The sequence below is a fragment of the Schistocerca cancellata genome, chromosome 3 (assembly GCF_023864275.1).
Source record: "Schistocerca cancellata isolate TAMUIC-IGC-003103 chromosome 3, iqSchCanc2.1, whole genome shotgun sequence".
Lineage (NCBI taxonomy): Eukaryota > Metazoa > Arthropoda > Insecta > Orthoptera > Acrididae > Schistocerca > Schistocerca cancellata.
The window spans coordinates 601,220,202-601,246,885 of NC_064628.1; positions in this window are offsets into that span (position 1 = coordinate 601,220,202).

Here is a 26,684-nt window from a genome sequence, read left to right on the forward strand (position 1 = left end):
CCCATGATTCGCATAGAATACTTAGATTGGTTCTAAACATATAAATTACAACATGTCGCACCCCAACTAGAACAGTGACACAACTCAAAACTGCATTACTTGAGGAAACTCGACTTCACGAATTAATTCTGTGAAACTTATAGTGAAATTGTAGAAGTTTCATTTAAATTTGAAGTAAGTATTGTTGACAGGAAATTCCATAATACGATTCGATCACATGCATTTTTCAGTGACAAACAAAACATCGTCGTTTTAGATTTCTGTCTCTTTTATTGCCATAGTGCGATATTAACTGAAAAGTAGTTGAACTATGGTGAATTAAAGTCCCATGCCATGCTTTTTCTTAGTCTGTATGTGAAACCTAATACCAAGAGGTGCCATAGGGATTGTTAATACTGTTTCCACTAACACGTAACGCTGATTTACGAGGAAGGTTTGTGTATATAATTTAATACTGCTACACCAGACAACTCGTCCAGCCGTAGATACATAGTGCTACCTGCGTGAAGTCGAGGCGGGTCTCTAGTTACATCATATGTACAATTATTGCACTAAAATCGGAGAACCTACAACATATATGTACTAACGGGTAAGAGCAGTGAAGGTATACAAGACGGTTAGATTTACATTGCTTTATGCAGTAGGGTGTACAACTACACACGGCTACATTAGCCTAATGAGAGGGGCTGTAGTCCACTGCTGTTGGCTGACGGCTTATTGATAATCTGCACTATAATAGATTCCTTACACCTCGCTGGTAGTTCCCTACTTCTACAAATGTATGAGGGAGAAATTACTAGAATGAAAAATCGTTGAGAAAACTGGATTCAATTGTTAATATAACTGGTTTTTTAAAGGGAATGAACGAGAGGTGCCAGAACGATCGAGAGCTTCTTGCGAATCAGTCAACAGACTAGTGAAATTTAAAAATATGCCATCGTGGTAAGAATTAAGGCGTGGTTTTCAACTGAAAATAGTTTCTCAATAAAATGAAGGGTACGTTGTGCTGATGATGCTATTGTTAAACCCTTTACTTATAAAAAAGAACCTTCCCTTCATACTCAACCTCAGATGCTCCGTTGGCTAACTTACTCTGAGATGACAGAAGTCATGGGATAGTGATATGCACACATACAAATGGCGGCAGTATCGCTCACATAAAGTATATAAGAGCAGTAGTACACTGTGCTCCCCTTCAGTGTTTCCGCACTCCAAATCAAATGGTTCAAATGGCTCTGAGCACTATGGGACTTAACATCTGAGGTCATCAGTCCCCTAGACTTAGAACTACTTAAACCTAACTAACCTACGGACATCACAACATCCATACCCGAGGCATGATTCGAACCTGCGACCGTAGCAGCAGTGCGGTTCCAGACTGAAGCTCCTAGAATCGCTCGGCCACAGCGGCCGGCCGCTGCACTCCCTGCTGCCTTGTCTTCCCTCTTTATCTCCAGCGCCACCTGTCTCCTGCCTCTTGGTGCACCCCCTGACTTCCCTATTCTTTTCATCCCGCCCCCTCCCATGCTGCACCTCGCTCTCCCCTCCTTTTCCATCCTCTCAGGCCTCTCCCTTGGCTGGTCCCTCCTGGCAGTTTTATTCTTCGTCGTGTGTGCTTCATCTCTCGTTCTCTCCAAGTGGGTTTAAAGTGTCTTGTTCTGGAGTGTTTTTAATACTGTGGCCAATTTTTAACCTGTGCGTGTGACTTCAGTGTCTTTTTTTGTGCTCTACGAATCGCCAACTGTGTTTTTTAACTTTATGTCAATTTTTTTAATTGTCCCCCCCCCCATGTACGTCTAAATGTCAGTGTATTTTTACCTCCATTATTCCCTTACTCTGTTTTTATGTCCCCATTTTTTTATCGCCTTTGTAAATAGAATTTTCTTCTTGTATTAGCTGTCAGGTCACTCGGCTGAAGAGTGGCGGATTGTGCCGCTGCCAGCCCTCCCCTGCCCATATGGGGCAGGGGAATGAAATCACAATAAAGAAAAATAAAGCGGAGCTGTCATTTGTACTCAGGTAATCCACATGGAAAGATTTCTGATGTGATTATGGCCGCACATCGGGTATTAACAGACTTTGAACGAGAAATGGTAGTTGGAGCTATAGGTGTCATTAGAGAACTCAATATTCTGAGATCCACAGTCTCAACAGTGAGCTGCAAATACTATATTTAAGGCACTACCTCTCCCCTTGGACAAAGCAGTGGCCAACGGCTTTACTTAACTCCCAGGAGCTGCGGCTTTGTGTATAGTCAGTGCTAGCAGACAAGCAACACTGTGTGGAATAACAGCACAAATTAATGTGGAACGTACGTCGAAAATATCGGTTAGGATAGTGCCTCGAAATTTGGCGTTAATGGACTATAGGAGCAGACGACTGGCGTAAGTGCCTTTGCTAACACTACGATATCCCCTGTAGCGCCTCTCCTGGACTCGAGATCCGGTACCTGGTCAGATGAGTCCGAATTTCAGTTGCTAAGAACTGATAGTAGGGTTCCAGTGTGGCATAGACCCCACGAAGACATGCACTCAAGTTGTAAACAAGGTACTATGCAAGCTGGTCGTGGCTCCGTAATGGTGCTGGCTTTGTTTACATGGGATAGACTGAGCCCTCTGATTCAGCTGGACCGGTTATCGACTGGAAATGGTTATGTTCACCTACCTCCAGACCATCTGCAGCCATTCATGGACTTCACGTCCTCAAACATGATTAAACTTTTACAGATGACAACTGCTCGTAACTGATTTGTAGAACATTCTGAACAGTTCGTGCGAACGGTTTGGCCACCCAGATCGCCCGAAGTGAATCATATGGAACATTTATGGGACATAATCGAAAGGTCAGTTCGTGCACAAAATCCTGCTCCGGCAACACTTTTGCAGTTATGAACGGCTATGGAGGCAGCAGTCCATGCCACGTCGAGTTGCTGCACTACGCCGGGGAGCAGGATATCCAACGCGGCAGTGAGAGGTATCCACATGATTTTGGCACCTCAGTGTTTCAGACTTAAAGACGAAAGTTATCGCAAGTTTGTTGGGTCGACAATATTCCACAATTTTCGGATCCTTCGTCAGAAACAAACTCCTTTGTGCGTACTACTACAAAGTGAATATTTTTAACTCTGAAATGTTTCGCTTTTTGTTTAACAATCGTCTTCAGATGATGTGATGAGGTCCCATACTCCGAGGAGAGTAGGGGACGATGCGGGAGACACGCACCGCTGTAGTAGACAAGGTGGAGGTGGTTTGCCATTGCCTTCCTCCGACCGTAATGGGGATAAATGATGATGATGAAGACGACACAACAACACCCAGTCATCTCGAAGCAGGAAAAACCCCTGACTCCGCCGGTAATCGAACCCGGGACACAGTGCGCGGGAAGCAAGAACGCTTGTATTATCGTGCAAATCTTTTGTAATCATTGATGCGGTACTCACTGTAATTTCTCTTTCAGAAATACAGTAAATTTTCTGCTTTTATTTCACATGAACGCATATCGAAAATAGTGCTTTAGAGAGGTTTGTGTACATTCACGTGGTATTTTTAACGAACTTAGAAACCATCAGCTTGGCAATAGGGACACTTTATATTGACATCAAATTTTCGTTAGAGATGAGTCATATACAGGGTGATTCCGTGATGTTACAGACTTTCAGGGATGATGGAGAAGGGTAAATGTATCAATTTGAGATAAGAGGCCCTGGTCGGGAAACGACCGCGTCGAAAAGCGAAAATCGTTCCGGTGACTCAGGCAGAGGAATACATATACTGGTAATGTTGTTGCAAAGATTGTAAGGTAGGTGACTTTCAGAGGTTGTAGTAAGGACTAAAACAAGAAAAATATGTCCAGTAAACAACAGCTCTCAAATGCCTACGCCAAGTGCAACGAGCAATTGTTTATCTTCGCTACTGCAACACGCATCTATTCTGATGACCAATTGTCCATATCTCTTAAGGTGTACATTTTAGAGCTCATATTTACTGGACTTTTTTTCTTGTTCGGTCCATACTACCTGCCCCAAAAATATGGAAATCAAAGAGCTTGCTGTAGTAGAGGTGAACACGTGTTCATACCTCTTAAGGTAAAAGTCTTACACCCCATGTTTATTATACATTTTTTCTTGTTTTGGTCCATGTAACCACCTCTGAAAGTTAACTACCGTACAGTCTCGGCAGCAACAGAACGGTACACGTATTCCACTGTCAGAGATATCAGAACGATTTTCGCTTATAGCTTTTAACACTGGTCCTTTCCGTGCCAGAGTCCCTTACCTCAAACTGATACATTTGACGTTGTCTAACAGCCCTGAAGGTTTGTAATATCATTACGGAATCACAGTGCAAGTGTTGTTGAGAAAGTTTCCAGTAATTGCAGGGCAAAATATGAACTATATGCGAAGTGAAATCCTCACATATTAGGCGTCATAGTGGGCATTTTCAGGAATTGTGCGTTTGTGTCTAGACTCAGCCATGCCTCACGTTACAGAGTCATATTCGTGCTGCCGGCAAGAACTTCATCAACTTGTCTGGGGCAGACGTAATTCGCACAATGTAAGCCAGGACTGTACGCCGTATGGAACTTTTTAACACCTTGCAGCTGGCTGCGGGGCTTGTAGTTCTGCTGTTTCTCCTGCAGGTGCCACTAGCATCCAAGATGTGATGCCACTGAGTTGCCGGTAGCTACTGTAGATGGCGCATCGATCAAGCCATCCAGTACTTAAACCCGGAGGCGGCTAATTCAAATTCTTCTACTATTGGTAGTACGATGTCATCAGTATCGATATAAGCCATTGTTATTGTGTCTAATAATTTCAGCAATCGTATATTAAGCTTCCTTGATGGATACTTAAAGAACTAAGAATTTATATCAACGGAACCGTTCCGCACAAATGTTTATAGCTACCATTTTCGTCAATTTACTTGTTTAATCAGCCTTTTGGATTCAGAGGACAGTGAAGTAGCAAATTCACCCTTCTCGGTAACGTGATCTTTTTTGCCTGTAAAGAAACACGTATTACACGTAATTTATGGAGACATCCTTGTTTCGTCTTCTTAATGTCGTCTGCTTGCTAAAGCTATTTTCCTTTTATAAGGAGCTATATGTTCACCTTGAGATGTTGCAATAGTTAAAGGTATGCATCTCGTCTGTCTTTAATGATTTTTGCAATGTCTCCTTTCCATATTTAGTTTTTCAATCCCAATTCTTCCGTTTTAATATAACTTCTAGAGCCGTCTTAGAAACACAATTCTGATATTCCTCCATTCTTAATTTTTTTCCAAGTTCATGATCACGTAAAGCATCTTTTTCCCGGCTGACAAGTTTCCTTAGACTTCCATCACGTCTTAAACGTTATTATTTATCAACGGGAATAGGTACTTGTCAATATCATTCTTTCTATATGCGCTATTTTACGCTCTAATTTGAGCGGTATTTTTGCGGAGGTGTAGTAAATTAACACAACATACTCATGTATATTTATTTATTAATACATCCACGTCTAAAATAAGTACTGGAAATTCTTGATTTGCTGAAACTGTATTCAGCCACCTCGCTTTTGAATCTATAATATAGACATCATTTGTTCCAATATTATTCTGCAGAGGTATATTACACAGCAATTCATTGGTAATATTTTTGAGACGTAAGAGCTAGATCTTAATACAATAGTGCGAATCATACCTTAGTATTGTTGGTCCACGTGTAAACCACATAAAGATCGAAGATGTGATGTTTGACTTTTTTTCCGTTGGTAGCGATACGCGACAGAGACCGAAAGATAAATTCAATGGAGAGTCTGTGCAGGACGAATGCCGTGCTACTTTTCAAAATTTCGATAAACGGACTTACGTACATAGCGAAATTGGGCCTATGTGATTAAACCAGATCCAGTAATTTCGATACCTTCCGTCCTCTACCACATAACACGTGAGGCGGCGGCCTGTTTGAGGTCTTTCTGCTCACGTTTCATCCTATTTGCATACTGAATTTGCATACGAAACTATGTTGCTTCATTTCCTTTCCGATTCAGTTTTTACTTGTGAACTTTTCACGGTATTACAAGCTGTTTTCATGTATGGTTACGGGTAGTTTGTAGCAATATGGGTTACCCATCTCTATGTACCTAACTGAACATTTCGTTCTCGTAGTAGTTTTTTCCCGTTAAATGCTTCTGGGCTTGACCAGCGGAACTCCTTTTCGTTCGAGTGAGAACAGAAGGAAATGTCACACGCTTTGGGGGATCCGCTGGTCACTCAGAAGGCAGCTCCTACGCTAACACACCTCACGGACAGTCGGGCGACCCTTTCAGGAATTATCCTCCTGGCTCAGCCTCTGCAGACAAAGAGCGGCGGAATGGAAGGCTGCTGTCCTCTACATAAGAACAGGAAACCACTGGTGGAAGTGGTGAGAACTCTGCTTGTTAGTTAACTCTGGGTGGAGTCCTCAGCTGTCCATTTGCCGTTTTCCTGCTGTGTGTGGTCTCCAGACATGTTCCCTCAAACAAAATAAACAGCCACTTGTGCGTTTGCAAATTTCCAAACGTTGTCCTTCCCGTGGGAACTCTGTGCAAAATCCAGCAAAGTTTCCAGAATTTCCGACAAACAAGTCTGCACATGGGAACGGGACGACACTCGTTGCCCATTTCCTTATGCAAGTATCTCATTGGCAGATACATATTCAACTTCCAGATCCCCAATTGGAAGAGCACATAGGCTCTGTTAAGAAAGGATTGTTATGAAAATATTGTGTGGGGTACATTTCCGAAGTCTGAAGGAAGGCTACCAAAAATTGAGATAAGCATTCGTAGACGAATTCGGATTCGTATGGAAATTCTGATTCGAACTTCGTGGTGAGGCTCTGCGCCCGTACGTGTTTTTTCTTGTCTTCGGCCCTTCTTCGAAGTTTCGCTTTGAACTTATACGCATCCGCAGTGGGTCATCAGGGAGGTGATGAGATCCGGGATTCGCAGTCTCATCACATCTGCTCAGCCCAGCAATAATTACCACAGGTCGCAGTTTTGCGCACCCCTACTTGTCGACAACCACCTCAATAGCACTCGCAGTAGGATTGCAATTTCAGTGCACCGTCCCAACTTCCGGAATCGCGTTGTACTAAGGGGACAGGAGTCCATTCATGGCTTCTGCTTTTTAGTATTCTTAACAAGATTTATTCGCTTCACGCACTGCTGTGCAAGTTTTCCTGGAATCTAATTTTTGCTACAAAGGGGAGTATTTTCTTAACCATTCATGTTTGTTTCGTTATCGAGTTAACTCATTGGAGCTCATCCGGCTAGTGATGTTTCTTTCTGATTCTTCTTTTATTGACAGATCTGTTGTACGCTTTATTCGAATTCGTAACTCTTTTCTGTAATTTTACCGTTTTACAGTCGCGGTTGAAAGCGTGACTCGTGTCCTGTATATGTCTGGGCACCATCTCAGCCGTAATGTCCAGCACATGCTAGTTGCGACCCTACAACCATTCATTTTCTTATCCTTGTTCTATTTTAATTACGTACATTCATTGTCTAATTACTTTATAAGCTCGGCGTTTATGTATCACGAGTAGTTTTTACACACTGTTTAAATAAATATTATTTTACCAAATTAAAGTCTATCTTTCAGCAACCATTAAAATAAATTATACACTTTAAATGCTCGGGTCTTCCAACCATAAGCAATAGGCGAGGCTCCCGACGAGTTCCGGAACTTTTCAAATAAAGTTTTCCGATGTGCACGGCAGTTGATTTTCCAAGTAATGTATTAGCTTCATGGCGTTAATCTCTCATTTTGTGCGATAGATTCAACATCAGTCTAATCCGGATGCCCACGGAGCATCTGATAAGCAAGAGGTCGTGTGCACAACACAACCGGCTTCTGGCGCGCTTGATCGCAGACGTTTTTGAGAAAATCTAGTCCATGCCTGAGCACATACACTCTGAATGCTGCCTTCTGATACACCGCACCAGGGCTTTTAGGGTACGCAACGTAAAGAAAGACACGCATCAACATTAACTGTTGAACCTCTTTGTAGTGTAGTGTAGAAACATATACGGGTATTTGTTATAACATGAGACAACTATGTGCCTCGAAAACAACGCATCATGCGAAAAAAAAATTTCTAGGTGAGAAGTTAATATTGGTAAAGGGAACATTTATCTGTGCAACAACTAGCCACCACCTGACGACCCCTCCTTCGTGTGAGGGATCAACTTTATACACTGAAGAGCCAAAGAAACCTGGTAACCTGCCTAATATCGTGTAAGGGCAGGGCCCCCGCGTGCCCGCAGAAGTGCCCCAACACGACGTGACACGGACTCGACTAATGTCTGAAGTAGTGCTGAAGGGAATTGACACCATGAATCCTGCACGACTTTCCATAAATCCGTAACAGTACGAGGGCGTGGAGATCTCTTCTGAACAGCATGTCGCAAGGCAACCCAGATATAATGTTCATGCCTGCGGAGTTTGGTTACCAGCGGAAGTGTTTAAACTCAGAAGAGTGTTCCTGGAGCCACTCTGTAGCAATTCTGGATGTGTGGGGTGTCGCATTGTCCTGCTGGAATTGCCCAAGTCCGTCGGAGTGCAGAATGGACGTGGATGGATGCAGGTGATCAGAAAGGATGCTTACATTCGTGTCGCCTGTCTGAGTCCTATCTAGACGTATCAGGGGTCACATATCACTCCAACTGCACACGCCCCACACTATTACAGCGCCTCCACTAGCTTCAACAGTCCCCTGCTGACATTCAGGGTCCATGGATTCATGAGGTTGTCTCCATACCCGTTCATGTCGATCCGCTCGATACAGTTTGAAACGAGATTCGACCAACCAGGCAACATGTTTTTAGTCATCAACAGTCTAATGTTGGTGCTGACAGGCCCAGGCGAGGCGCAAAGCTTTGTGTCGTGCAGTTATCAAGGGTACTTCAGTGGTCCTTCTGCTCCGAAAGCTCATATCGATGATCTTTCGTTGAACGGTTCACACGCTGACTCTTGTTGATGACCCAGCATTGAAATCTGCAGCAATTTGCGGAAGGATTGCACTTATGTCACGTTGAACGATTCTCTTCAGTCGTCATTGGTCCTGTTCTTGCAGGATCATTTTCCGGCCGCAGAGATGTCCCAGGTTATCAGTTTTACCGGATTTCTGATATTCAATGTACACTCGTGAAATGGACGTACAGGAAAATCTCCATTTCATCGCTACCTCGGAGGTGCTGTGTCCCATCGCCCGGGCGCCGACTATAAGACCACGTTCAATCTCACTTAAATCTTGATAAGCTGCCATTGTAGCAGCTGTAACCGAACTAACAATTGCGCCAACCACTTGTTCTCTTGTATAGGTGTTGCCGACCGCAGCGCCGTCTTCTGCCAATTTACGTACCTATCTTTGTATTTGAATACGCATGCCTACATCAGTTTCAGTGTATTTTCAAGTGGAAACCCACCATTTTTATTGGATATTCTGATTCTACGCCAGAAAAATGCGTACGGTTCACTCCATTTGTGGTAGATTGGGCTGCAATCGACAAATATCACGTGTGCCTGCTTTTGCAATTAAACACTAACGCATTTGAGGCTACATTTCATTTATTGTGTAAATGTAGACCTTTGTGTTCTAATGGTTGATATTTATGTTCAAATTTTGCTTTAGTGCTGCAAATTTGATTGTATAGTACATCATGAATAGCCGTTTGGATGTATGGTTGGAAACTGCGTTTATCGTGATCCAGGAACAACGACGTGGATGTAATAGTTTTCAGTCGCCGACGGGATGCTTGATTTCGGTGAGTCCCCTTGCCTCTCGCTATTGGGGTGCTTGATTTCTGTGAGTGTTCATGGCACCTGCGCCTGTCATTACCACTTCATGTACATGTTACATTATTACAATGGTTGCGGTTTATATTCCGCTAGCGTGAGAGTTACGGCGGTTGGATGGAAACACAACCGTACGCAGTCACCCTGATGGCGGAGTTCGAGGGCGTCCACCGAAACCAAGCATTCCGATGGTTTGGTGATTCACCACAAGCAAGCCCGTGGGGAACAGGAAACTACGTTACCATACAAGTAGCTTATTTGCCAGAAATGTCAGTATCTAGCCATTTTACTCGTACTGAACAATCACATCTGCAACACTTAAGTAAAATTTGAACACCAATATCAACCGTCTGAATACAAAGGTTTACTTTTACATCGTAAATGAAATGTAGAATCTAATGCGTCTGGTCTTAACTGCAAGAAACACACACTTGATATTTATCGATTACAGTGCTATCTATCACGAATGGGAAAAAATTGTTTGAATAAACCGTACCTATTTTTTGGCCTAGAATCCAATCATCTAACCAAACTTGGGGTTTCCCATTTGACAATTCAAAATTGATGCCACCAACGCAGGTTGAGAGACCGGCCGGAGACCGGGGCGGGGGGGGGGGGGGGAGGGGGGCTAGGGTTAACTTTTCACTTAGAAAATATTTTCGAAATATTTAGTTGTCTTAAGTTCTGACAAACAGCTCAGTGTATTTAACGTAGTAACAATACCAAATTCTGTAGCTTAAGAGGAAGATAAAATCTGTCCCTGGAGGTTACATGTGTAATGATGCGACTACAGCACATTGCCTCGGCTACAGGTGTAGGCATAGGATGAGAGGCTGAATTGAACAGGCTGCACCAAACGATTAGCATTCATAAGAAACATAGAGGCAATAACTTCCAGCCGGCCGGTGTGGCCGAGCGGTTCTAGGCGCTACAGTCTGGAACCGCGCGACCGCTACGGTCGCAGGTTCGAATCCTGCTTCGGGCATGGACGTGTGTGATGCTCTACGTTCTAGGGGACTGATGACCTCAGAAGTTAAGTCCCATAGTGCTCAGAGCCATTTGAACCATTTATTTGAATAACTTCCATTAGCATTGTTGAATACAGCTGTCACCCTGCCTTCTAGAAGGCAAGCGGGCAGCAAATGTGATGGTAACTCGTCGATAGCGCAAAGTATTCGAGACTATTAGCAAGAGAATGTAACGGATAAGGAGTAGCGTCACTCTTTCGTGTATCCGCTCAACCTAGTGGTCAGTGAGGAGAGACTCTACAAACTATTGGAGTGATTGCCACAGCCAGCCGTATGAAGATGTGATATTTGACAGGTGAGGCTGTTCTGCTAAATCTACACCATCCTCTGGGAATCACCGTGAAATGCGTATTAGAGGGCAGTTTTTATTGTACTGCGTTTTCACATCTCTTCCTGTTCCATTCACAGATGTAGAATTGGAAGACTAATCTGTTTAGTTAGTCTATTGCAAATAATAGCTGGAAAATTTGGCTTACGATAGCCAGGTGCGATCTATGTTCACAACGCTCTGACGGTAAATGTTTGGCCTATGAAAGCTATCGTCACTGCTTATGTACGTAACAAGAAAAAAAATTAAATGAGCGTATGGCACCGTTGGCCGGGAGGCCCCTATCCGGGGAAGTTCGGCCGCCAAATGTCTTATTTCAGTCGACGCTACATTGGGCGACCTGCGCGCCAGTGATCAGGATGAAGACAACACAACTCAGTCCCCGAGAGACGAAAATTTCAAACCTTGCCGGGAATCGAACCGGGACCTGCTTGCATAAGAGGCTAGCACGTTACCACCCAGCTTCTTTTTTATCTCATTTTGTTCGTTTTAGTTCGTTGCATTTACTCGGGGCAGCCGTCGCAAGACACCCGTTTCAGTTCGTAGTTGATCCATTAACTCATTTTTTTTTATTACAGAGGGTAGCTCTGTTCCTGGAATGGAGAATGGAGAAAAATATGGTAAGAATTTTATAGTTTTTTTTTTTAAATCTCGCGATATAGATAAGGATGGTTAGCGTAAAGGTAATGAATCATTTAAAAAAACAATATATAAATATAATGTAAGGGATCCCAGATGAAGACACAGAGCATCCCAGAGTGCCCCAGGCAGCGTCCCAGAGTGCCCCGGAGAACTACAACACCAAGAAGAATCGCTTCTCGGCTTTTAGCAAGATCAATGTGTAGTTGCACAATAATAAACATGATGGCTGTGTGCGCCGCCATCTTGGCGGATGACCTTGAACGGGACTTAGCCGCTGCACGAGGCGCCGCGCAGGATCGCGCTAAGTTTTAACCAAGCGCGATCCACTGGAAAAATCAGCTTCCTGTGCCGCCATTGCGCTACTGAACGGGCTGACTTCCTGCCACGCCCAGATAAGCTTATCGCTATGACGTCAGGGGACTGTATATCTCGCTCGTGAGGCAACAACATGCTCATTCGACTCGAGGCAGCCGCACGCAGCACACAGCCATGCCTTACAGGAGGAGGAATTACCAGTCACAACCTCATTGGTAGTGCAAGAAAAATTAATCTTACACCCAACAAATATAAGGGGAGCAGTAAGTAGTTCTTGTTGAGAGACTTCGTTTGGAGTCATATCAAAACTCCTAACAGTCTTGTATACAGGCATCCTGGAACGACGAGTATACCTCCTCCTCCTGTAAGGCATGGCTGTGTGCTGCGTGCGGCTGCCTCGAGTCGAATGAGCATGCTGTTGCCTCACGAGCGAGATATACAGTCCCCTGACGTCATAGCGATAAGCTTATCTGGGCGTGGCAGGAAGTCAGCCTGCTCAGTAGCGCAATGGCAACTGTGTTGTTACTACAGACAAGCCATTTTCATTGTACACCAGGAACAGGAGGATCAACGCTAATGAGAGAGTTAATATTTGGTGCAAGATTGATGGTGTATTGACTAAGTAGGAGATGTTACTGTATATTATCATGCCTAATAAACTGACCATCCTTATCTATCCCGTGAGATTTTTTTTTAAATAAAAAAGACTAAACGTATGCACTGAAGGGTGCAGGAGTTACGACTCCTTGGGAGGTGGGTGGGTTTCTTTTGATGGCTGTGTGCGCCGCCATCTTCGCGGATGACCTTGAACGGGACTTAACCCGCTGCACGAGGCGCCGCGCAGGATCGCTATGCCGGCTATAAGGAGGCGGACTCTGTTTGTAATAATTAATTTTGATAGCAAAGACAAGCCTTTTTGACGGATGTGGCTGCTTATTGCGCAGTGATCTCAAGATTATGGCAACGATTCCAGCAGACAGGAAACGTGTCCAGACGCTACAGTACGGGACGTTCACAGTGTACAGCACCACAAGAAGACCGATATCTCACCATCGGTGCCCTGCTCGAGACCTTACCGCAGCCACTGGAACAGTTGTCTGCAGACACACAGTCTACAGACAACTGGACAGACATGGTTTACTAACCTGCAAAGTGCATTTCACTAACCCCTGGTCACAGGAGAGCCCGTGAAGCCTGGTGTCAAGAACACAGTACATGGTCATTGGAACAGTGGTCCCAGATTATCTTCACAGACGAGTCCAGGTATAGTCTGAACAGTGATTCTCGCAGGGTTCTCATCTGGCGTAAGCCAGGAACCAGAGACTAACTCCTTAACGTCCTTGAAAGGGACCTGTATGGAGGCCGTGGTTTGATGGTGTGGGGTGGGATTATGATTGATGCACATACACCCCTGCATGTCTTTGACAGAGGAACTGTAACAGGTAAGGTGTATCGGGAAGTCACGTTGCACCAGTATGTCCGCCTTTTCAAAGGTGCAGTGAGTCCCGCCTTCCTCCTGATGGATAATAAAGCACGGCCCCACCGAGCTGCCATCGTGGAGGAGTACCTTGAAACAGAAGATATCAGGCGAATGGAGTGGCCTGCCTGTTCTCCAGACCTAAACCCCATCGAGCACGTCTGGGATGCTCTCGGTCGACGTATCGCTGCATGTCTTCAAACCCCTACGACACTTCAGGAGCTCCGACAGGCACTGGTGCAAGAATGGGAGGCTATACCACAGCAGCTGCTCGACCACCTAATCCAGAGTATGCCAACCCGTTGTGCGGCCTGTGTACTTGTGCATGGTGATCATATCTCATATTGACGTCGGGGTACAGGCGCACGAAACAGTGGCGTTTTGAAGCACATGTGTTTCTGGACGCTTTTCTCAACTTATCACCAATACCGTAGACTTACAGATCTGTGTCGTGTGCGTTCCCTATATGCCTATGCTATTAGCGCCAGTTTTGTGTAGTGCCACGTTGTGTGGCATCACATTCTGCAATTATCCTTAATTTATGAGCATTAGTGCAGTACACAATGCTGTAAAATGTATTCATATCCTTCCACATTTAGAGTTTTCTTAAATACAGTAAAGGGACCACATCCTAACCGCGAACAACCACCCCGTACCATAACACAGCTCCTCTGTACTTCACTGTTCATACCACACATGATGAAGGGCAACGGTATGCAAGCATTCGCTGAACCCAAACGTTTCCATCGGAATGCCACAGGGTACAGCGTGATTCATCACTCTAAATCACTAGTTTCCAGTCATCCACTGTCGACTGGTGCCACTCTTTGCAGCACCTCAGGCGTCGCTTAGTTCAGACTACAGAAATGTAGGGCTGCTCGACCATTACACCCAATTCTTTTATTGACTTTCTACACTCAGTCATTATGCTACCATGCTGGAATGCTGGTACCACTTTGGAACTCACGTGAACTTTGGAACTCACATGTACTTCCTTCCGCTAATTTCACGCGATTTTGTGCAACCACCCTCCGCAATGCTCGGTGGTCCTTGTCCATCAGTATATCAGGTCTGCCTGGTTATCAATAGCTATTCCTACAAGTTCCCGCCTGAGAGCCACATCGCTAACAGTCAAAGTGAGCAGCTTTAAAGGTTTTAAACGTTCCTGATGAATTTGTTGTTCGGGTGACATCCAATGATCAGTCCACGTTCGAAGTAATTGAGCCATCTGATAACACAATACTCCGCACCTCATTCTACACTGGCGGGTCCGCCCCTCGTGAAATCAAGCGTCCGGGGGCTTCTGATAAGGTAGTGTACATCGCACGCAGTTTAGTGGCAGATTTAATAATAAACTGGTTTTACATAGTATTCATATTTCTTGCTGTATTTTAAAGTTAATTAAAGCGTACCTACAGTGACGAATCTTGTAATATACTACAACATTCCTAAGCACCGCTCCCGTGGGGATTGCGAAGACGAAATTAGACTGTTTACAGCATGCACAGTGGTGTATAAGTAGCCATGCTTGCTATGTTCCATACGCGAATGAAACGGTACAGTTCCAAGTCCCCTCAGCCATGCACTTCGATATGGTTTGCAGAAAATGGAAGTAAACGCAGAGAGAAGTTATAAGATCATCTCTTCTTTTTCCTGTCGAACAAATGCATCGATAATGAGCAACGCTATATTTGTTTAATTTCCCCTCTATGATTTTTAAATGACAGATATTTAGCAGCTATTATATATAACGAAAGTGGTATAGGCACGTGCATTCAAATACAGCGATATGTAAACAGGCAGAATTCGGCACTGAGGTCGGAAACGCCTATATAAGACAACAAGTGTCCAGAGCAGTTGTTAGATCGGTTACTGCTGGTAAAATAGCAGCTTATCAAGATTTTATTAGTCGGCCCACGAGCGATGGGACACAGAATCAAAAAATGTTAAAATGTGTGTGAAATCTTATGGGACTTAACTGCTAAGGTCGTCAGTCCCTAAGCTTACACACTACTTAACCTAAACTATCCTAAGGACAAACACACACAACCATGCCCGAGGGAGGACTCGAACCTTCGCCGGGACCAGTCGCACAGTCCATGACTGCAGCGCCTAAGACCGCTCGGCTAATCCCGCGCGGCGACACGGCATCTCCAAGGTAGCGATGAAGTGGAGTTTTCCCGTACGACCATTTCACGAGTGTACCACGAATATCAGGAATCCAGTGAAACATCAAATATCCGACATCGCTGCGGTCGGAAAAAGACACTGCAGGAACGGGACCAACGACGACTGAAGAGAATCGTTCAACGTGACAGAAGTGTCACCTTCCACAAATTGCTGCAGATTTCAATGCTGGGACATCAACAAGTGTCAGCGTGCGAAACATTCAACGAAAGGTCATCGATATGGGCTTTCGGAGCCGAAGGCCCCTCGTGTACGTTTGATGACTGCATGACACAAAGCTTTACAGCTCGCCTGGGCCCGTCAGCGCCGACATTGGCCTGTTGATGACTGGAAACATGTTGCCTGGCCGGACGATCTCGTTTCAAATTGTATCGAGCGGATGGACGTGTACAGATATGGAGACAACCTCATGAACTCATGAAACCTGCTTGTCAGCAGGGGACTGTTCAAGCTGGTGGAGGCTCTGTAATGGTGTGGGGCGTGTGCAGTTTGAGTGATATGGAACCCCTGATACGTCTAGATACGACTCTCTGATAGATGACACGTACGTAAGCATCCTGTCTGATCACCTGTATCCATTCATGACCATTGTGGATTCCGACGGACTTGGGCAATTCCAGCATGACAATGCGACACCCTACACGTCTTGAATTGCTACAGAGTGGGTCGAGGAACACTCTTATGAATTTAAACACTTCCGCTGGCCACCAAACTCCCCAGACATGAATATTATTGAGCATATCTGGGTCGCCTTGCAACGTCCTGCTCACAAGAGATCTCCTACACGTCATACTCTTACGGATTTATGGACAGATCTGCAGGATTCATGCTGTCAGTTCCTTCCAGCACTATTTCAGACATTACTCGAGTCCATGCCACGTCGTGTTGCGGCACTTCTGCGGGCTCGCGGGGGCCGTACACGATATTAGGCAGGTTTACCAGTCTTTTTTTTCTCTCTTGAGTGTATATTCGTACTTCCTTCCGTGAAAGACAAAAAAGGAAAGAAGAATAAAGTTTAACGTCCTCTAGAGACGAAGAGGATGACCGAATTGGGGAAGTAAATCAGCCATGCGCTTGCAAAAGAACCATCCCGGCATTTGCAGTCAGTAATTTGAAGAAACCACAGAAACTTAGATCTGGATGACTGGAAGGGGATATGTACCCCAGTCCATCCGAGTGCAGGTCGTGAGTGCTAACTACTACGTAAGCTCCCTACACCGAGATCAACTGCTCGACGTACACACGAACAATACTTACTTCATCTGTAATAGCCAGTTGCTCCGATCTGAGAGTCCTAATTTCATATCCTCACGCAGTTAAGGCATTTTGCCCTCAAAAATACACGGTCTAACAAAAACAGTGCAGCACGCATAAGACAAACTAAGACATCAATGTAATTTCGGACACACATATACACACCATCAGCTGGTATGTAAATGATTAGATTTGCAGTTCTCTGTTACAGGTTGAACGGCCATCAGAGTGCATTGGTGTTGTTCGTTTTTAGTGTCGTTACCAGACTTGGCAGGGTAGATATGGGGCGTGAACAGTATCAGATGCTGAGTGATCACTGCGAAGGACACAGAGATGTCGCATACTCGTGTACTCAGCACCTGACACAATTTTAAATGGATTTTGTTGTGGGTCTCCATTTGGCCGGTTAGTCGAATCTTTCAGTGTCCAGATTGTTGTTGCAGCATTTCTGCGTGCTCGCAGGGGCCCTACACTATATTAGGCAGGTGTACCAGTTTTTTTTGTCTCTTCAGTATGTGACAGTGTTAGACTGCATGCGAACGTGAGGGCAAACATACTCGTCATCAACGCTCCTGTCCACCACGTCTGACCATCACATGGAGGGTCACTGTGTTGTTCATCAAGCACGTCGTAACCTCTTTAAATCTGCCGCTGTCGTCCGAGAAGAACAAGTAATGAGCTCCCTGTAACATTCTGTGTCATCCCACACCACTCATCTGCGAGTAGCAACTACCAGCCTAAGCAATTACCGTCCCACGTGTACGTTGCCGTTAACGCCAAACCACAGACGGCTAGGTTAGGGGTGGTGCCGTGGGTAGAAATCATGACCTGCTGATTAATGGCGTCGCATTATGTTCAACGATGAATTGCTGTTCTGCATTATCTTGCATGACTCTCACCAGCGAGTATGGAGACGACGTGGTGAAGGTCTCATTCTTCCAATGTTTTGGAGAGGCACAGCGGTGTTACTCTTGGCATCATAGTATGGTGAGCGATCGGGTAGGACTTCAGGTCAAGGATGATAGTGACTGACGGAACTCTGACGGCACGACAGTATATCATGGACATCTTGCATCCTCATGTGTTACTCTCTCAAGCAACAGTGTTATGGCCCGATTTTTTAATAGAACAACACTCGTCCACGCGTGACATGTGTCCCTATGTGTTTGGTCACTACACTCGGTCAAGTCATCCGAGAGTGATGCCCTCTCTCGAGTTATTTGTACCTGAGGGGCACTGGCCTGGACGCCCCCCTCCAAGGGTAGCTAATGGGACACTCACCAGGGCGAGAGTGAGAGACAGTTGTGAATGGACACTCGGTCGGGCGGCTGTCGTAGGTGATGATGATGTTGATGATGTTGATGTTTGGTTTGTGAGACTCTCAACTGCCCCGTTATCAGCGCCTGTGATTGTGTTACTCAGGCACCAGTTACAAATTGTAGTAACAGAAAGACAGGTTAAGAGACAGAATGTTATATGTGTTTCAAAATGTTCTTTTTTACCCTTTAGCAAGGCTTGTATCGTTTTGGAAAGGAATTAATTTTTCTTTGGCGGCCAGCATGTTTGGGCGCTACACTCGGCTGAGTCACTGGAGAGTGTTGCCCTCTCTTGAGTTATTTGTACCTGAGGCGCATTGGCCTGGACGCCATCCCTCCAAGGGCGGCTAATGGGCACTCGCCACGGCTACAGTCAGAGGCAGTTGTGAATGGACACTCGGTTAGGCGGCTGTCGTAAGTGATGATGATGATGATGATGATGATTGGTTTGTGGGGCGCTTAACTGTGCTGTTACAAGCGGCTGTACAAATTCCCAACCTTTGCTCAGTCCAATCTCGCCACTTTGAATGATGATGAAATGATGAGGACAACACAGTCCTGTCGTAGGTCGGGGCCCACGCGCCTCGTATGCTAAAAGGCAAATACGTATATTTTCTTTGTGTGTTATTGTTATCTAAAATAAGTACTTCTCTGCATATCTTGCCATTCTTTGCAATACGAATGAACCATAATAATAATAACGTCCTTTAAATTCCAGGTCCTCCAGTAAAATTGATTATTAAAAATTGGCGTCTGCAGATTCTAACACTATGAAATGCCTCCGTGATGTTGAGGTACACGAATTCGTCATTAAACCGTTTGCTAATGGTATGTCAAACCACTCAACAAGATTTGTGCTCCATAATATTACGCTTCTGCATGTATCGCGTTGCCCTGACAGAAGACATAGAGAAGAGGTATCGACAAGTTCTGATAGCGGATGAAGATCGCACTTACCAACGAATATTGTGGAGGAGTGATAGATCTGTACCACTACAAGAATACCAATTAAAGACAGTCGTGTACGAGGCTGTCGTTACCAAGCTTGGAACTCTGTGGGAGTCTCTTCCTTTCACGACTAATGCAGCAAGTTGTTTGCGCTCTTGGTATAAACATCGAGCGAACTTGCCTCTGGACTGCTTCATCCATTGTGCTGGCTTGGCACGTGGCTTCACACACGTGGTGGAAGACGTTCGTGTGGAACCATGTTTCCGAGATACACGACACCACAGTTTCGGTACGCAGCCATGTAGCTACAACGCAAAACCCAGCTTATCCGACCTCGCGAAGAGTGTCTCCTGCAAACCTGAAAGAAAACAGCCTGGGGTGTGAAGGACCAGCCTGGCGTAAAGAAGACGTCACTTCATGGCCTGTATTAGATACCTCTAGCGGTTATGCATCACAGGACTTGCCAGAAGAAAAACCCAAAGTCCTCTGTCACATCGGCAGACTAATCCAAGACGATCTCATCTGTTGAGAATTCTCGAAGTTGACACGATTACAGCGGATAATGTCATACTGTATGAGATTTACTAATAACTGCAAAACTACAAGGAAAACAAGAGTAACTGCTGACTTGTCTGGCAATGAACTACAGGATGCCTTGCTACAGTGCGCCTAAATAGCACAACAAGCCATATATGCAACAGAAATCTACCAACTGGAGACTAACAAGCTAGTAGAAAAGAATAGAAAGGTCAAAGCATCCTATCATCGATGACAAGAGATTACTACAGGTTGGCGGCTGGCTACGAAATGCTAACCTGTCATATGAGAAGAAGCATCAATTGACACTGCCACCTTATCATCATCTCACTAGACTAATAGTGAAAAGTGAACATCGTCGTCTTTCCCACGCTGGGTATCAACTATTGCTTACATTTCTCAGGAAGCAATATTGGGTACCTAACAGACGAAATACAGTTCGGTGTGTTCTGCATCAGTACTGACTAGTCAGTGACTAAAGGAACAGCCTGCACACCAGCTCATGAGAGATTTACAACGCCCACTTGTAAAGCTGTGAGCCGGCCGGTGTGGCCGAGCGATTTTAGGCGCTTCAGTCTGGAACCACACCAAAGCTGTGAGACCTTTCTTCGACTGCGGGGCTGACTACACCGGGCCAGTCTACATGAAAACTCCCTCACGTCTCTCCAAATTAAAGGAAAAGTGCTTTGTTGTTCAGTTTGTGTGTCTGGCAACACGAGCTGGAGGTAACTGGCAGGCAACATGACTACTGAAGGATTCCTGTCGGCCCATAGAAGATTTGTGTCACGATGGGGTGGATGCGAAAACTTGTACAGTGACAATGGTACAAACTTTGTCACAGCTAGTCAGGAGCTTCGTGAGTTACAAGGTGCTGTGAGCAGTCATAATCAGCAGACACAAGTGAAAAGCTTCAAGCATGAAGAAAGCATCGACTGATACTTCATATCTACACCGTCACCACACTTTGGCAGAATATGGGAAGCAAGAGTGAAGTCCTTCAAGTACCATTTGCGGCAAACGATGGGAACCTTATGTCCAACATTTGAAGAGTTAACAGCTCTGACTTGTCAAATTGAGGCTTGCTTGAACTCTCGTCCTCTGACACCGCTATCTTGCGATCTTCTGACCTCAAGGCCTCACCCCAGGCCGTTTCCTGATTGTAACTGCTATCGCAAGTGTTCCTCAGCCAGATCAAGTTACAGCCAAACTGAGGTTGCTCCTAAGGTGGGAACTACTGCAGCAAGGGTTCCAGATATTTTGGCGGCGTTGGTCAGCTGACTACATACATCGTTTGCAAATGGTTCAAATGGCTCCGATTACTATGGGACTTAAAATCTGAGATCATCAGTCACCTCGAACTTAGAACTACTTAAACCTAACTAACCTAAGGACATCACACACATCCATGCCCGAGGCAGGATTCGAACCTGCGACCGTAGCGGTCGCGCGGTTCCAGACTGAAGCGCCTAGAACCGCTCGTCCACACCGTCCGCCTACATCGTTTGCAGCAGCGGGCTAAGTGAACGGTCCCTAGTCAAAATGTACAACTTGGTGCATTGGTCGTAGTAAGGGAAGATAACCTGCCAACCTTATGGTGACAGCTGGCCATCATTGAAGGAGTACACCCTGGGTGCGATGGAATAGTGCGAGTGGCCACCATTCGTACACCTCAAGGGGTTTTCAAGAGATCAATCTGTAAGCTGTGTCCTTACCGAGTGAAGTGATACAGAAATGAATGGTGTATTTGTGTTTTTCTTTTTTTCTGCGGTTTCTTTCTCTTGTTCTGTGATTACTTTGCAACAGACTCAGTGTATTTAATCATTTTTTATGTTTGAGTGAATTTTTTGTTCTTGTGATTGTGTTTCTCAGGCGCCAGTTACAAACTGTAGTAACAGAAAGACAGGTTAAGGGACTGAATGTTATATGTATTTCAAAATGTTCTTTTTTACCCTTTAGCGAGGCTTGTATCGTTTTGGAAAGAAATTAATTTTTCTTTGGCGGCCAGCATGTTTGGGCGCTACACTCGGCTGAGTCACTGGAGAGTGCTACCCTCTCTCGAGTTATTTGTACCTGAGGCGGATTGGCCTGGACGCCACCCCTCCAAGGGCAGCTAACGGGACACTCGCCAGGGGGAGAGTGGGAGACAGTAGACGAGTAGAGAATGGACACTCGGTTGGGCGGCTGTCGTAGGCCGGGGTCCGCATTCCTCGTATGTTAAAAGGCGAATATGTATATTTTCTTTGTATGCGATTGTTGTCAATAATAAGAGCTTCTCCACATATGGTGCCACTCATTGCAATCCAAATGGACAGTCCTTTAACTTGCTGCTCGTCTGGTAAAATTGAAGTTTCGAATTGCCGTCTGCGAACGCTAACACCATGAAATATCTGTGTGATGTTGAGGTACTCGCGTGGCCGGCAAGATCAAAACTGCGTCCCTGTGCCAGTGTTCAGTATACCAAGGATCAGTTTCGCCAGTTGTGGGCCAGCGTACCTCAGGAGGGGACGCAACTGATTTATGATATCATTAATAACACAACCGCGACCGCTACGGTCGCAGGTTCGAATCCTGCCCGGCGTGTATGTGTGTGATGTCCTTTGGTTAGTTTGTTTTAAGTAGTTCTAAGTTCTAGGGGAATGATGACCTCGGAAGTTAAGTCCCGTAGTGCTCAGAGCCATTTGAACCATTTGAATTACACAACCGGTATATACATCTATGTCATAGGGGGCGCAAGGCGGATTTCATAAGTACAATGGCAAAAATACATTAGAATGGTTGTCGCACTGGAATTCCGACGGAAGTCACTCCAGTGGTTTATTTTCACTTATACTTGCATCACTATTTCGCTGGATAACACAGCGCTTTCTTAGAGTCGTTAGTCCACTAAGGTGACGATTGAGGCATTGTGCTCTTCCAGTGTGACGGCAAAAAGCTCAGATTTCAACAGCACTACTACCATCTGGCTGCCTAGAGGTCACATTTCTATCGATGTTCCTTTATATGTCGAAAGTGCGTTTGATGTCATTTACTCAGGTAACTGTATTTGATCCAGCTTTGCAGTTATTTATTTATATAGCATTGTAATGAATCACGAGCTGTGGCAGGCACTTAACTTGCTATCAAGCCAAAGCTTCGACTTACGAACTGCAAGCCTGTAAGGCCCAGAGACCCCCAAGAAGAGGTCATATAGCATGACAGCTCGACACATCACGGCAGAACATCCAGCTTCCACAGTTCTCCGGAAGCAGAGAGGAGCTGAGCCTCAGGAAGGACCAGGAAGTGTTTCCTGAGACCCTGATACCCATCTCCAATCTCCACACCTTGAAGGGGGCATGCAGCACAGCCTCTGTAAATTCTGAGTTGTGCACGGGCTAACAATCCAGATAAATGAGGAAATCAATTTTTGCTTTGCAGCAGTGTGGTCTAGTGCTATGCAGTGTTGTATAATACTGTGTAATCCAGAATTACGCATTGAGCTGACATAACTCATAGGACACCTAATAATTCGTGTGGGATCTCCTTTGCCTGGCGTAGTGCAGAAACTCGTTGTGTCATGGACTCAACAAGTTGTTGGAAGTCCTCTTCATAAATATTGAGCCTCTGTAGCCGTCCACAATTGCAAAAGTGTTGCTGGTGCAGGATTTTGTGCATGAACTAATCTCTTGATGATCTCCTACAATGTTCAATGGGTGGCCAAATCATTCGTTCGAATTGTCCGACATGTTCTTCAACCCGATCGCGAACAATTGTGGATGGTAACATGGTACAATGTCATCCATAAAAATTCCGTAGTTGTTCAATATCATGAAAACCACGAATGGCTGTAAATGTGTAAGTAGGCTGTTTATGTTTTCTTTATGTAAGTTTGCTGTTTATGTTTTCTTATTGGCAACGTTACGTAGCGCTCTGTATGAAAATCACTGGCTGTGCTGTGTGCAGTATGTGGCTAGTTTGCATTGTTGCCTGCCATTGTTGTCATGAACTGCTATAGCTGGATGTGAACAGCGCGTAGCGTTGCGCAGTTGGAGGTGAGCCGCCAGCAGTGGTGGATGTGGGGAGAGAGATGGCGGAGTTTTGATGATTTGTGATACTGGATGTTAATTATGAATATTAAGGTAAATACAGTGTTTGTTCTCTATTAAAATCATTCATTTGCTAACTATCCCTATCAGTAGTTAGTGCCTTCAGTAGTTTGAATCTTTTATTTAGCTGGCAGTAGTGGCGCTCGCTGTATTGCAGTAGTTCCAGTAATGAAGATTTTTGTGAGGTAAGTTATTTGTGAAAGGTATAGTTTAATGTTACTCAGGGCCATTCCTTTGCAGGGATCTTTGATAGTCAGATTGCGTTGCGCTAAAAACATTGTGTGTCAGGTTAAGCACAGTAGAGTATAAGTTGTTGAAAGGGGACGTTTCATATGTCGACCCTTAGCCTAGGATACCTCACTGGAATCTTCTGATTTTTTTCTTGCAGTTTGTGTATTTAGTAAAGCTTTTGTTTATTGCTAGTGCGTAATTGTAGAGAGAATCTCCTTTGTAGTTGCAGTCTTTCATTGTTGTACAGTAAAACAGTTGTGGCATGCATGTAGCTTTGCGCCAAGTATTTCGCTGCTGCAATTAACTAGATATTATTTCAGTGCTATGTTAATGTGTTCTCTTATTTTTGCTATTCAAATTGTGCTTTTCTGTGTTATCGTGTGAAATATTGTGACAATAATGGCATGTGAAAAACGTAACACTCGGCTCCAAAGCAAACTGAGAAATGACAGTGAAGACGAAAGCAGTGTGTTGGCCCCACCATGTAATGAATTAACTAATATTCAAAGTAGTAATTTGGTAACTGTGCATAGGGAAATGGAGCGGGCGTCAAACAATGGCGTAGGCAGTGAAACAGGTAGTGAACAGGGAAGCATTATCGATCGATCGGTTGGCAACAGCTCGCCTCAGGAATCCGAAATGACAGAACACAATACTGCAAATACTGTAGACTTCGGTTTTGGGTCCTCACCTTTTTCTCAAATGAGTCAAGACACATTTTCTGCTTGTCAAAATGTGAATGTTGCCGGTGAAAATGCACTGCCAAAAAGCATAGAGAAACAGATTTCAGACACTAATACATTACTATTGCAATTAATGCAACAAATGGAACAAAATCAGAGACAGATGGGACAAAATCTTCAAAAGTTAGACACAATGGAACAAAATCTTAAAAAGTTAGACACAGTGGAAGAAAATCTTCAAAAGTTAGACACAATGGAACAACACCAGAGACAAACACAGCAAAAGTTAGACACAATGGAACAAAATCTTCGGAAGTTAGACACCACACTTGAACAAACACGTGAAGATTTAACTACTGAGTTACATAACATTGAATCGAAATGTCAAAAAGTCTGTAATGACGTAAAAACAAATTTGTGAGCATTTTCAGCCTATTTTTTCGCGGCATGAAAATGCATTACAGAATCACGAAGCAGCCATAAAACAGCTGCAAACCATTGTTCATGAAAATCATGAGACCTTGTGGGCTAAAATTGACTCAGTTGCATCTACCGATTCGGTTACGCAACTGGCAAAAACTCAGGAAAACTTAAAGAACACAGTAGATTCGATTTCAACACAAATGGACACTCTGAAACTTGGTTCAGAAAAACACACTGAGGAAATGTGTTCACTATCGGAGAAAGTAGCTGAACTTTCAGATCAGGTCACTAACTTATCTACAAAGGTAGATGATGATCTGAATGACACAAGACCCGTAACCTTCACTGACACAGAAGAGTATGAACAAATTAGAAAATTCAAACAAAATCAAAATCAAATCAACACACAGTACAAAAGAGAAATCCGGGAAGTACAAGATCAGTTGACGCAGGTAATACAAGAATTACATATTTCAGAGGACACTCGCACTCCAATACGGGAAGAGGGACATAGAAATACGGAACAGCCACAAAATAATAACACAGGGCATTTCGGAAGTTATGAAAGAAATTGGCAATGGGCACCGAATTTTGAGATCGAGCCGCCGACACGACGTAACAATGACCGACATTCATCCACAAGCGTTGCTCCATCAATTCTCTCATTGTTTTCCTCCCAACTGGTCATTGGAGCACAGGTTAGAATTTATGTGTGGCTACTTGGAGAATGAACCAGCTGTAAGAATGCGATCGGTCATTCACGATTGTCACAGTGAAGGAGAATTTTACCACGCCTTCCTCTCAGCATATTGGTCTCAAGCTACACAAGACCGCGTAAAACATAGCATCATGATGATGAAACACTTTGAACAATCTGAATTTTCCAGTCTTGTCAAATATTTTGAAGACATGTTGCACAAGAATCAGTACCTGTCAAACCCATACAGCCCCTCAGAACTCATCCGCATTTGCTTAATCAAACTGCCTGAACATTTACGACATATTATTTTGGCAGGACGTTGCAAAGACGACATTGAAGCTTTTCAGGGACTGTTACAAGAATTAGAAATTGACACAGACAGTCGCGGGATGCGAAAACAGGAAAACAATCACTACAGGTCACATCCGTCACAATTCCGTGACGACAGAAACGATAACTGGACGCGACAAGGCTATTCTCACCACACAAATCGTGACCAAAATAGACACCACCCGTATGACAACCGTTGGCAGAGTAGTAATAATTACAGGGAAAGATCACCTCTCCGCAGTAATGACTATCACAGAGACAATCAGAGAAACAGACAATATGGGAACCAAAATAACTATTATCAAGGGAGACAGAATAACTTTAGACACAACGGTCCAGCACTTAGTTACGACTCAGGGAGAAATTCTCCACTAAGTGACCGACA